The sequence below is a fragment of the Aptenodytes patagonicus genome, chromosome W (genome assembly GCF_965638725.1).
Source record: "Aptenodytes patagonicus chromosome W, bAptPat1.pri.cur, whole genome shotgun sequence".
NCBI classification, from domain to species: domain Eukaryota; kingdom Metazoa; phylum Chordata; class Aves; order Sphenisciformes; family Spheniscidae; genus Aptenodytes; species Aptenodytes patagonicus.
Genome location: NC_134981.1, coordinates 31710617 through 31722774, shown reverse-complemented (window position 1 = coordinate 31722774; position 12158 = coordinate 31710617). Strand labels below are relative to the sequence as shown.

The following is a 12158-nucleotide window of genomic DNA, read 5'->3' as shown; positions in this document are numbered from 1 at the left end:
ACGAGTTACCGGGAGCTGGGGACAGTGCCAGGCGGCTCTCGCGAGGCGCCGCCCGGCGCTGGTGGGAAGCTGCGGGCGGGGCGGCGAGGGGTGTGGTGCCGGCGGCGTTTGCCAGGGGCGGGGCGGGGCGTGGGCGTGCGCGCGCGCGCGCGCGCGCCTCTCCCTCTCTCCCCCTCTTCCCCTCCCGCCCCGGCAGCGATGGGTGTGTGAGCGCGCGCCAAGCGCTATGAGAAACTTGACTTCTTGGGGGAGGGACAGGTTGGTGTATGCAGAGCTCCTCAGCTTCCCTCGGCCCGCCAGGTGCGGGGATCCCCTCTGAGGGGTCGGCCGGGCCCGGCCGCTCTGTGAGGGATGGTCAAGCGGCTCTGGTGACGGTCCTCTTGTGACTGGAGGGGCCGTGGTGGAGGGGAGCCCAGCTGCCCGCAGCGGCGCTGGCTCTGGCGGCCTCTGCTCGGCCCGTGGGCTGGCCTGGCTCCGTCTCGCCTTCCGGACGCAGCGGTGGGGCCCTGCTGCGAGGCGGGGTGATACTGCAGTTATAGGGTGCGGGGGAGGCGGCTGAGGGAGGCAGGTTGTCCCCCACCACCGTGCTGACACCAGGATTTCATGGTCTCCTCCTGAGAGAAGGCCGTGGCGCGGGCACCTCTCCAGCCCGAGGAGCTGGGTTCGGTGGCTCGGGAGCTGTGTCTGCCGTGGCAATGTCCGAGCCTCCGACGAGGCTGCGCTGGCACGCGACTTGCATGCCCCTGTAGTCACACGAGCCTCTCTCTCTCCTTAGTTTGCTACTGTCTATAAAGCAAGGGTTAAGAACACCAACCAAATTGTTGCTATTAAAAAGGTGAGCGTCAGAATATTTTCCCACTGTGTGATCAAGTGTCTGGTTGCTCTTGACCTACCTAATGATTTTTTTGACCGACTTAATGGGTAATGGGGGAAGATTTTGTTTCTAGAGTGTTTTGTTTAAATGATCCAGTTAAGTCGTCTTTAATACTTTTTTTTTCCTCCAAGAAGACAGACTAGCTTCAGCCTTACTACATTTCTGAGTTTCTGAAGGGTTACCTGGTCTGTAACTTGAAATTTTGGTTATTTGTTAAACAGGTGTATCCTTAAAACAAAACACACATTTCCAGAATTCAGGCTTTATTAGTCCTTGCTAGTGGCTTGCTTTTTGAATCTTTCTTCCTGCCGTACCTTATTTCGTTCAGTCCGGGAATGTTACTCCTGATGAAGTTCTTCAGAATTGATGGTAATTTTTTGACAGAATTTGACAAAAGTGATCTTAGATCTGCAACTTAACTGTTTAAATGTAAATGTTAAAAATGTCTGTTTTCATAAAGCGTTTCACTTCATACTATCTGAAGAGATTACAGAAAGTTTTTGTATTAAAAATAGGTGATTAGTTGTACTTTGTGAGGGATAAAAAAATGTATGTTACAGTATTTTGGTTAGTTAAAGGGCCTACTTTACTAGGTGAATTAAACTATATAAATAGTAAGTAATTTTGTTTGATACACTAATCCATTTTAGCATTATAATACTGTTCCTGTTTGGTTGCTACTAGTAGCAGCTGTTGTGAAAAACATTCTTGTTTGTATCGGAATATTTTCCTAACTTTTATCATCTGGAAATATCAGTGATGGGATTCTGGACTTGAAAATTTCAGGGCAGTAGATAACTGAGATAGAATGATTCTAGTAAAATTAGCATACTCTAAACTTGGGCTGACTTAAAGTCCTTCTAAGACAACTGTTAATTACTTTGGCCTCATTTCTCCCTGGGGACAACCTCGTTAGTGGTATAATAAAGCTTTGTGGCTACAAAGCATTTTATGCTGCCAGTTTGCATTATGTCTGTTTTCAACCATCATGACTATTTTTAAGCTTTCCTAAAAGCTAATGCTGTGAAGAAAATTCTCTCTTTTCTTTTTTTTTTTTTTTTCTTCCCTTAAAAAAACCAAACCACCACCTAGCTGGTAAAGCACTTCATGGTACTAAAACTCATCCTGTCTTAGAAGAATAACACTAAAGAATGTGTCCCCTACTGTTGGGGCAGATGGCTTAACCTTGTATAATATGAAACATTTCTTTTCAGATTAAACTGGGACATAGATCATACACTAAAGATGGTGAGTTTTAAAACAAATTCATGCTGCAGAAGCTGTGCTTTGTTTGCTTTGCTTTTGTAAATTCGTGCATTAATTTCCCACACCATAACTTGGCTGAGAAAAATTAGCTCAACTCTTTTAGTGTAAGGCTTAGTAGAGGATTGCTTCCCAAACTGCAGGGACAGGAAAAAAAAACAGCAGAAATATCTGCATGCATAGTATATGTCTAAATATGCGTATATAACTGTCTAGCTTCTCAATTTAAGCAGAATACAAACATGAATATAGCACAGAATAATAATCTTTACAGCACTGAGTTAAGAATACCTTTTTGTATTGATGCATCTCTGTGCCTTAAATATGTAAGACAGGTGAGAGTTTATCTTGGTTTTCAGATGTTTCTTTTGTTCTATTTTTGTGATTTATGCTGAGACAAAAGTTAATAAAAACAAGATCTTAAAACTCTTGTCTCTGGGTTTGTTTTATGTTGAGAAATCAGGTCCATAGAGCAGTGTCTTTTGATCATGTGCTCTGACTAGCCATGTGCCTTTAGGCATGGATATTGCAAGTAAAAACCCAATAATCGTGGTCTTCTCTTACAGCCTGTGCGGTGTAGTGGAATTTTGTATGTGTGTAGGCTGCCATCCTTAAGGGATCCTGCATCAGGTTACCAACTTTCTGGTGAAGAACCTTTGTTCTCAACTCTCCAATTCCGTTCTAAGGGAAGAATTTTTAAATAGAAACTGAGCACTCATCCCGGAGTCTCCCAGTTGGGCTGACACAGTTGTGATCCACCTGGCCTTCAATAGACTAATGTCCTTCAAGGACAGTCATTCAGTCATTACTTTTGGCCTATACAATGTCTAGCTATAGTTCAAAGAAGTTATTAAAAATAATGATCATGTCTGGTTTCCCTGTGTTACCAGATAACTATGTTGTCTGGTAACCTGGCATGCTTTTTTCTGAATCTAAGGCTTTGCCCACCTGAAAGCAGACATTGTCGACTTGATTCTAAAATAAGTAATTAAAATAGGCAAAGCAGGAGTGTAAAGTAATCCATGTAGCTTTACCCAAAACTTTGCTAGAGTCTTACACATTGAATCAGATCCCATGTTTTGGGAGAACACTGTTTTTCAGCTCATGCGCAGCTGAAACTCTTGCTGCACAACATACCACAGGAGCATTTGCTTGCCGGTCAGTTTTCGTACAAGCGATACATACCAGCATTTTTGAAGGAGGAATTGTTACCCTGCAGGAATTGTGGTTTAATGCAGCGCAGTCAGTGTGACTACCAAAGTATACCCCCCCTAGGTTTTCCCTCTATAAAATCTGGCTATTAAAAGGATTCAAGCAAGGGTAAGCAGGTTTTGGCCACTGTAGCTTTTCTATACTCACGTGTGGTATAAAAGGATGTGTGCCTTGCCTTATTAAATAATGCTATTTCAAAAAGAAGAGAGATACATTCATGAGGTTTCAGTGTGCCTCTCTCTGGAAGTGAGACACGTTGAAGAACTGATATTTGCAAGATGTAAATTTTCTTTAAAACAAAACCAAAGCTTAATATACCCTGAAAAAGGTGATTTTTTTTTTTTAAATTTTTTCTTAAGCATTTTATTAGAACTTCTCCTTTTTGCTAAAAGGGGGAGCATGTTGTTTCATAATCTAAATCTAATTACTGTGGTGTGGTGGGTTGACCCTGGCTGAATGCCAGGTGCCCACTAAAGCTGCTCTATCACTCCCCCTCCTCAGCTGGACAGGGGAGAGAAAATATAACAAAAGGCTCCTGGGTCGAGATAAGAACAGGGAGAGATCACTCAGCAATTACCATTATGGGCAAAACAGACTCAACTTGGGGAAATTAATTTAATTTATTACCAATCAAAATCAGAAGAGGATAATGAGAAAAAAAACCCAAATCTTAAAACACCTTCCCCCCCACCCCTCCCTTCCTTCCAGGCTAAACTTCACTCCCAATGTTCTCTACCTCCTTTCCCCCCGGCCCTGAGTGGCATAGGGGGACAGGGAATGGGGGTTGCGGTCAGTTCATCACACATTGTCTCTGCTGCTCCTTTCTCCTCAGGGGGAGGACTCCTCACACTCTTCCCCTGCTCCAGCATGGTGTCCCACCCACGGGCGACAGTCCTCCACAAACTTCTCCAATGTGAGTCCTTCCCACAGGCTGCAGTTCTTCATGAACTGCTCCAGCATGGGTCCTTTCTATGGGCTGCAGTCCTTCAGGAAAAGACTGCTCCAGCGTGGGTCCCCCACAGGGTCACAGATCCTGCCAGGAGCCTGCTCTAGCACAGGCTCTCCACGGGGTCGCAGCCTCCTTCAGGACACATCCACCTGCTCCGGCATGGGGTCCTCCATGGGCTGCAGGTGGATATCTGCTCCACCGTAGACCTCCATGGGCTGCAGGGGGACAGCCTGCCTCACCATGGTCTTCACCACAGGCTGCAGGGGAATCTCTGCTCTGGCACCTGGAGCACCTCCTCCTCCCCCCTCCTTCTTCACTGACCTTGGTGTCTGCAGGGTTGTTTCTCTCACATATTCTCATACCTCTCTCCGCTGCAGTTTTTCCACCGCAGTTTTTTTTCCCCTTAGTCTGGTTTCAAGAAGAGGGTAGGAGTTTTGTAGAACAGCTAAGCTTAGGGAGACGACAAGGTGTGCATTAGAATACCTGTTGTAGCTAACATGGTAAAGCTAACACTGTTCTTAAAATTTCTGACGCCAGTGTCCTGGTTTCGGCTGGGACAGAGTTAATTTTCTTCCTAGTAGCTGGTATAGTGCTGTGTTTTGGATTTAGGATGAGAATAATGTTGATAACACACCAATGTTTTAGTTGTTGCTAAGTAGCGCTTACACTAGTCAAGGACTTTTCAGCTTCTCATGCCCTGCCAGCGAGAAGCTGGGAGGGGGCACAGCCAGGACAGCTGACCCAAACTGGCCAAAGGGATATTCCATACCATATGATGTCATGCTCAGTATATAAACTGGGGGGAGTTAGCTGGGGGAGGGGTGACCGCTGCTCGGGAACTGGCTGGGCATTGGTCGGCGGGGGGTGAGCAATTGCATTGTGCATCACTTACTTTGTATCATTTCTTTTATCATTATTATTATTATTATTCCCTTCCTTTTCTGTCCTATTAAACTGTCTTTATCTCAACCCATGAATTTTACTTTTTTTCTCTCCGATTCTCTCCTCCATCCCACTGGGGAGGTGGGGGAGTGAGGAAACAGCTGTGTGGTGTTTAGCTGCCTGCCGGGTTAAACCATAACAGTCTTTTGGCGCCCAATGTGGGGCACGAAGGGTTGAGATAACGACAGATCTGACCAGAGCGTGTTAAGGCAAACTTGTTGTAAGCATTCATCATATTGGCTTAACAGCCGCTGGTCGCAATGTTGATTAATTTACTCTCAAAGTTGTCGTGCTTGCTCTCACAGTTGTGTTATGTAACCCCTTACGTGCTGTATATGTTCCCTGTTGTGCTGTCTATCACCTCTGGGAGCTGGATCAAGGATATCATTTTGCTGCACTGTGTAACACTACTGGTTTATGATGTGATAGAATTTTTGGTTGTGAGACTAATTTTTGTATTTGTACTTCTGTACTTATACTCAGTATTGCCGTCATCTCCGTACCTCGGGAGTCACTTTTTGGAAACTATTAATAATGACACCTTTTACCTTTTCTCCTCGGGGAACCAATCTATGGGGGAGATGCGGGGGGACACTTTCCCCTGCTCCTTCACCTTCCCTTTCTCCTTCAGGCAAGCTACAACAGCTCTTGAGAATTTTGAATAGCCTTGGGATGTTCAAACCAGCATGGTCCCATTGCTCTGTCTCCTGAATGTGGTTCAGGCCTTGATCTTGTTTACGGTTAAACAATTATTTAAGAATACCATCCAGAGATCAATCCCGGCGACAGGCACTGTGGCTACTCAAACCCCGGTGACAGGCACTGTGGCTACTTAAACCCCTGCGACAGGCGCTGTGGCTGAACCAGAGAAACAACCCATGCCGGTATCAGTCGCCCCTATACACAAGAAAATCAACTCATTTAGTAAGGGATGAAGATGAACCAGGGCCATGACGAGAACAGGAGCAGGAAGAGGCAGAACCCATAAATGAGATGGTAACTACCCGATCCCTGTCCCTGAGTGAGCTGCGAGACATGCGAAAAGATTTCAGTCGTTGTCCAGGCGAGCATATTGTCACATGGCTGCTCCGATGCTGGGATAATGGGGCCAGTAGCCTGGAATTAGAGGGTAAAGAAGCCAAGCAGCTGGGATCCCTTTCCAGGGAAGGGGGCACTGACAAAGCAATTGGAAAAGGGACACGAGTCCTCAGCCTTTGGAGGCGACTCCTGTCAGGGGTGAAGGAAAGGTATCCCTTCAAGGAAGATGTCATATGTCACCCAGGCAAGTGGACCACCATGGAGAGAGGTATCCAGTACCTGAGGGAATGAGCTGTGCTGGAGGTGATTTATGGTGACCTGAACAATGAGCAGTTATCCAAAGATCCAGACGAAGTCAAGTGCACACGACCCATGTGGCGGAAGTTTATAAGGAGCTCACCATCGTCATATGCCAACTCATTGGCAGTGATGACCTGGAAAGACGGAGAGGAACAAACAGTGGATGAATTGGCTGGCCAACTCTGGCAATATGAGGAAAGTCTCTCTTCCTCCCTCGTCTCGGCTGTGGAGAAACTGTCCTGGGAGATCCAGCAACTCAGAGAGGATAGGTCCTACTCCCCACCTGTACGGACCAGTATCTCAGCCATTAGGTGTAAGCGTCCCTCTGCTCAAGAGAGAGGATATAGTGGATACACACCAGTGGCCACCCTGTGGTTTTACCTACGTGACCACGGAGAGGACATGAGGAAGTGGGATGGAAAATCTACCTCAAACTTAGAGGCACGGGTACATGAGTTGCAAGGGAAAACAATCACAGAAAGAGGTTCTTCCAGGAAAATTGCTGCTCCAGTTTCCAGTGGGCAGTTCCCCAGACAGAGTAGAAGGGCTGATTTTACTTCCGATCTTAATAAAGGGACTTTTGATTCGCATTTACAAGAAGTGAGTAACAGATACTATGACCAGGACAAGAGGGGCCCTGCCTCCAGCCAGGTGGAGGAAAGGGACAACCAGGTTAACTGGACTGTGTGGATTCAATGGCCTGGCACATCAGACCCACAGGAGTATAAGGCTCTAGTAGACACCGGTGCACAGTGTACCCTAATGCCATCAAGCTATACAGGGGCAGAACCCATCTGAATTTCTGGAGTGACGGGGGGATCCCAACAGCTAACTGTATTGGAGGCTGAAGTGAGCCTAACTGGGAATGAGTGGCAGAAGCACCCCATTGTGACTGGCCCAGAGGCTCTGTGCATCCTTGGCATAGACTACCTCAGGAGAGGGTGCCAACAGGTGCCGATTGCCACCACAACAGTGCACCGGTGGCAATATCGCACCAATCGAGACTCCCTGATTCCCATTCATGAGCTGATTCGTCAACTGGAGAGCCAAGGAGTGATCAGCAAGACTCGTTCACCCTTTAACAGTCCCATATGGCCAGTGCGGAAGTCTAATGGAGAGTGGAGACTGACAGTAGACTATCGTGGCCTAAATGAAGTCACACCACCGCTGAGTGCTGCTGTGCCAGACATGCTAGAACTTCAATATGAATTGGAGTCAAAGGCAGCCAAGTGGTATGCCACAATTGATATTGCTAATGCGTTTTTCTCAATCCCTTTGGCAGCGGAGTGCAGGCCACAGTTTGCTTTCACTTGGAGGGGCGTTCAGTACACCTGGAACCGACTGCCCCAGGGGTGGAAACACAGCCCCACCATTTGCCATGGACTGATCCAGACTGCACTGGAGCAGGGTGGAGCTCCAGAACATCTGCAATACATTGATGACATCATCGTGTGGGGCAACACAGCAGGAGAAGTTTTTGAAAAAGGGAAGAAAACAGTCCAAATCCTGCTGAAGGCCGGTTTTGCCATAAAACAAAGTAAGGTCAAGGGACCTGCATAGGAGATCCAATTTTTAGGAATAAAATGGCAAGATGGTCGTCGTCAGATCCCAATGGATGTGATCAACAAAATAACAGCCATGCCTCCACCAACTAGCAAAAAGGAAACATAAGCTTTCTTAGGCGTCGTGGGTTTTTGGAGAATGCATATTCCAAATTACAGTCTGATTGTAAACCCTCTCTATCAAGTGACCCGAAAGAAGAAGGATTTCAAATGGGGCCCTGAGCAACGACAAGCTTTTGAAGAAATTAAAGAGGAGAGAGTTCATGCAGTAGCCCTTGGGCCAGTCCGGGCAGGACAAGATGTAAAAGATGTGCTCTACACCGCAGCCGGGGAGAACGGCCCTACCTGGAGCCTCTGGCAGAAAGCACCTGGGGAGACTCGAGGTCGACCCCTAGGGTTTTGGAGTCGGGGATACAGAGGATCCGAGGCCCGCTATACTCCAACTGAAAAAGAGATATTGGCAGCATATGAAGGGATTCGAGCTGCTTCAGAAGTGATCAGTACTGAAGCACAGCTCCTCCTGGCACCCTGACTGCCGGTGCTGGTTTGGTTGCTCGAAGGGAGGGTCCCCTGTACACATCATGCAACTGATGCTACGTGGAGGAAGTGGGTCACACTGATCACACAACGGGCTCGAATAGGAAACCCCAGTCGCCCAGGAATCCTGGAAGTGATCATGGATTGGCCAGAGGGCAAAGATTTTGGAATATCGCCAGAGGAGGAGGTGATGCGTGCTGAGGAGGCCCCAATGTATAATGAACTACCAGAAAATGAGCAGCAATATGCCCTGTTCACTGATGGGTCCTGTCGTCTTGTGGGAAAGCATCGGAGGTGGAAAGCTGCTGTTTGGAGTCCTATGCGACAAGTTGTAGAAACTGCTGAAGGAGAAGGTGAATCGAGCCAATTTGCAGAAGTAAAGGCCATCCAGCTGGCTTTAGACATTGCTGAACGAGAAAAGCGGCCAGTGCTCTATCTCTATACTGACTCATGGATGGTGGCAAATGCCCTGTGGGGGTGGTTGCAGCAATGGAAGCAGAGCAACTGGCAGCGCAGAGGCAAACCCATCTGGGCTGCCGCATTGTGGCAAGATATTGCTGCCCGGGTGGAGAACCTGGTTGTAAAAGTCCGTCACGTAGATGCTCACGTACCCAAGAGTCGGGCCACTGAAGAACATCAAAACAACCAGCAGGTGGATCAGGCTGCTAAGATTGAAGTGGCTCAGGTGGATCTGGACTGGCAACAGAAGGGTGAATTATTTCTAGCTCGGTGGGCCCATGACACCTCAGGCCACCAAGGAAGAGATGCAACATACAGATGGGCTCGTGATCGAGGGGTGGACTTGACCATGGACACTATTGCGCAGGTTATCCATGAATGCGAAACATGTGCTGCAATCAAGCAAGCCAAGCAGTTAAAGCCTCTTTGGTATGGAGGACGATGGCTGAAATATAAATATGGGCAGATCGATTATATCACACTCCCACAAACCCGCCAAGGCAAGCGCCACGTGCTTACAATGGTGGAGGCAACCACCGGATGGCTGGTAACATATCCCGTGCCCCATGCCACTGCCCGGAACACTATCCTGGGCCTTGAAAAGCAAGTCCTATGGCGACATGGCACCCCAGAAAGAATTGAGTCAGACAATGGGACTCATTTCCGAAACAACCTCATAGACACCTGGGCCAAAGAGCACGGCATTGAGTGGGTGTATCACATCCCCTATCATGCACCAGCCTCTGGGAAAATTGAACGATACAATGGACTGTTAAAGACTACGCTGAGAGCAATGGGTGGCGGGACGTTCAAACATTGGGATATGCATTTAGCAAAGGCCACCTGGTTAGTCAACACGAGGGGATCTGCCAATCGAGCTGGCCCTGCCCAGTCAGAACTTTTACGTACTGTAGATGGGAATAAAGTTCCTGTAGTGCACATAAAAAATATGTTGGGGAAGACAGTCTGGGTTATTCCTGCCTCGGGCAGAGGCAGACCCATCCGTGGGATTGCTTTTGCTCAAGGACCTGGGTGCACTTGGTGGGTGATGTGGGAGGATGGGGAAGTCCGACGTGTACCTCAAGGGGATTTGATTTTGGGTGAGGATAGCCAATGAATTAAATTGTATGATGTTAATTGCTATATAATACTGTATATCATCACTTCTGTGGTGGCTATATGCCATATCAATGGTATCACAGTAAGAATCACCCAGATTAATGAAGAATGAACTTTGATGAAACCGAGCAAAGTGCAGCGATGATAGAACTGGACAAGTGCAGTGATGGAGCCAGGACTGGCTTCAGGATGCAACAATCCAACACCACACACCATTTCTCTGTAGTAGTTTAACCTCAGCCGGCAACTGAGCACCACACAGCTGCTCGCTCACTCTCCCCCCCCAGTGGGATGGGGGAGAGAATCAGAAGGTTAAAAGCGAGAAAACTCATGGGTTGAGATAAGAACCGTTTAATAATTGAAATAAAATAATAATAATAATAAAAGAATATACAAAGCAAGTGATGCACAATGCAATTGCTCACCACCTGCCGACCAATGCCCAGCCAGTCCCCGAGCAGCGGCCCCCCCCGGCCAGCTTTCCCCCAGTTTATATACTGGGCATGACGTCACGTGGTATGGAATATCCCTTTGGCCCGTTTGGGTCAGCTGTCCTGGCTGTGCCCCTAAAAAACCACTCAGCCTGAGCTCTCTCCCTCCCGGCCCCCGCAGGGGCGGGAACGGTCATCAATGGCGGGTGGCTCCTGCCCAGGCAGCACCGCCTGCCCGCTTTGCGCTCAGGAGAGAACACCCCGTTCCTCCTCGTTGCTTGTGACGCTTTACAGGTCCGATCACTCTCCTCTAGTCACCAAGTACAGAAATGACCCCTGAAACTATAGTCCTGCTCTGAAGGACTGTTATGACAGATGGAGCCCATAGTCATGGACTAAATGAACTCAACAAACATATTATAGGGATGGCCCATAGACTAAGGGAATGATATCTGTGTGTAAATATGAAAATACTGGAAAAGTGGTGGTGATTATTTGGGATGTATTGCTGTCCTGGTTTCGGCAGGGATAGAGTTAATTTCCTTTCTAGTAGCTGGTACAATGCTGTGTTTTGGATTTAGGATGAGAAGAAAGTTGATAACGCACCGATGTTTTAGTTGTTGCTAGGTAATGCTTACACCAGCCAAGGACTTTTCAGCTTCCCATGCTCTACTGACTGAGAAGGCTGGAGGTGCACAAGAAGCTGGGAGGGGGCCACAGCCAAACTGGCCAAAGAGACATTCCATACCATGTGACGTCATGCTCAGTACATAAACTGGGGAAAGCTGGCCGGGGGGGCCGCTGCTCGGGGACTGGCTGGGCATTGGTCGGCGGGTGGTGAGCAATTGTACTGTGCATCACTTGCTTTGTGTATTATTATTATTATCATATTATTATTATTATTATCATTTTATTTCAATTATTAAACTGTTTTTATCTCAACCCACGAGTTTTTCTCACTTGTGCTCTTCCAATTCTCTCCCCCATCCCACCGGGGTTGTGGGGGAGTGAGCGAGCGGCTGCGTGGTGCTTAGTTGCCGACTGAGGTTAAACCACGACAACTGCAAAGTATGGGGACCTGGGCATGATGTATCTTTGCATTGCTTGTTTTTCCCCCCCCTCTCTTTCTTTCACCTGTTAAAGGCTTTCTCTTTTTCCCACTCTGCCCCTGCCCCAACGAGTAGGCTGGGGGTGGGCAACGAAGCTGTTGAAGGGTTTAGAGCACAAGTCTTATGAGGAGCAGCTGAGGGAACTGGGGTTGTTTAGTCTGGAGAAAAGGAGGCTGAGGGGAGACCTCATCGCTGTCTACAACTACCTGAAAGGAGGTTGTAGCAAGGTGGGTGTCGGTCTCTTTTCCCAAGTACCAAGTGATAGGACGAGAGGAAACAGCCTCAAGTTGCGCCAGGGGAGGTTTAGATTGGATGTTAGGAAGAATTTCTTCACCGAAAGGGTTATCAAGCATTGGAACAGGC

The 12158-nt window shown here is 47.7% G+C and overlaps 1 non-coding gene across 1 annotated transcript; it reads right to left on the bottom strand.

Moving 5' to 3' along the window:
* Positions 1–10828: 10828 nt before the first annotated feature.
* On the bottom strand, positions 10829–11038 carry LOC143172298 (small nucleolar RNA U3). The gene has a single exon (XR_012997321.1). It is a non-coding gene; the product is annotated as a small nucleolar RNA U3 (small nucleolar RNA).
* Positions 11039–12158: the final 1120 nt, after the last annotated feature.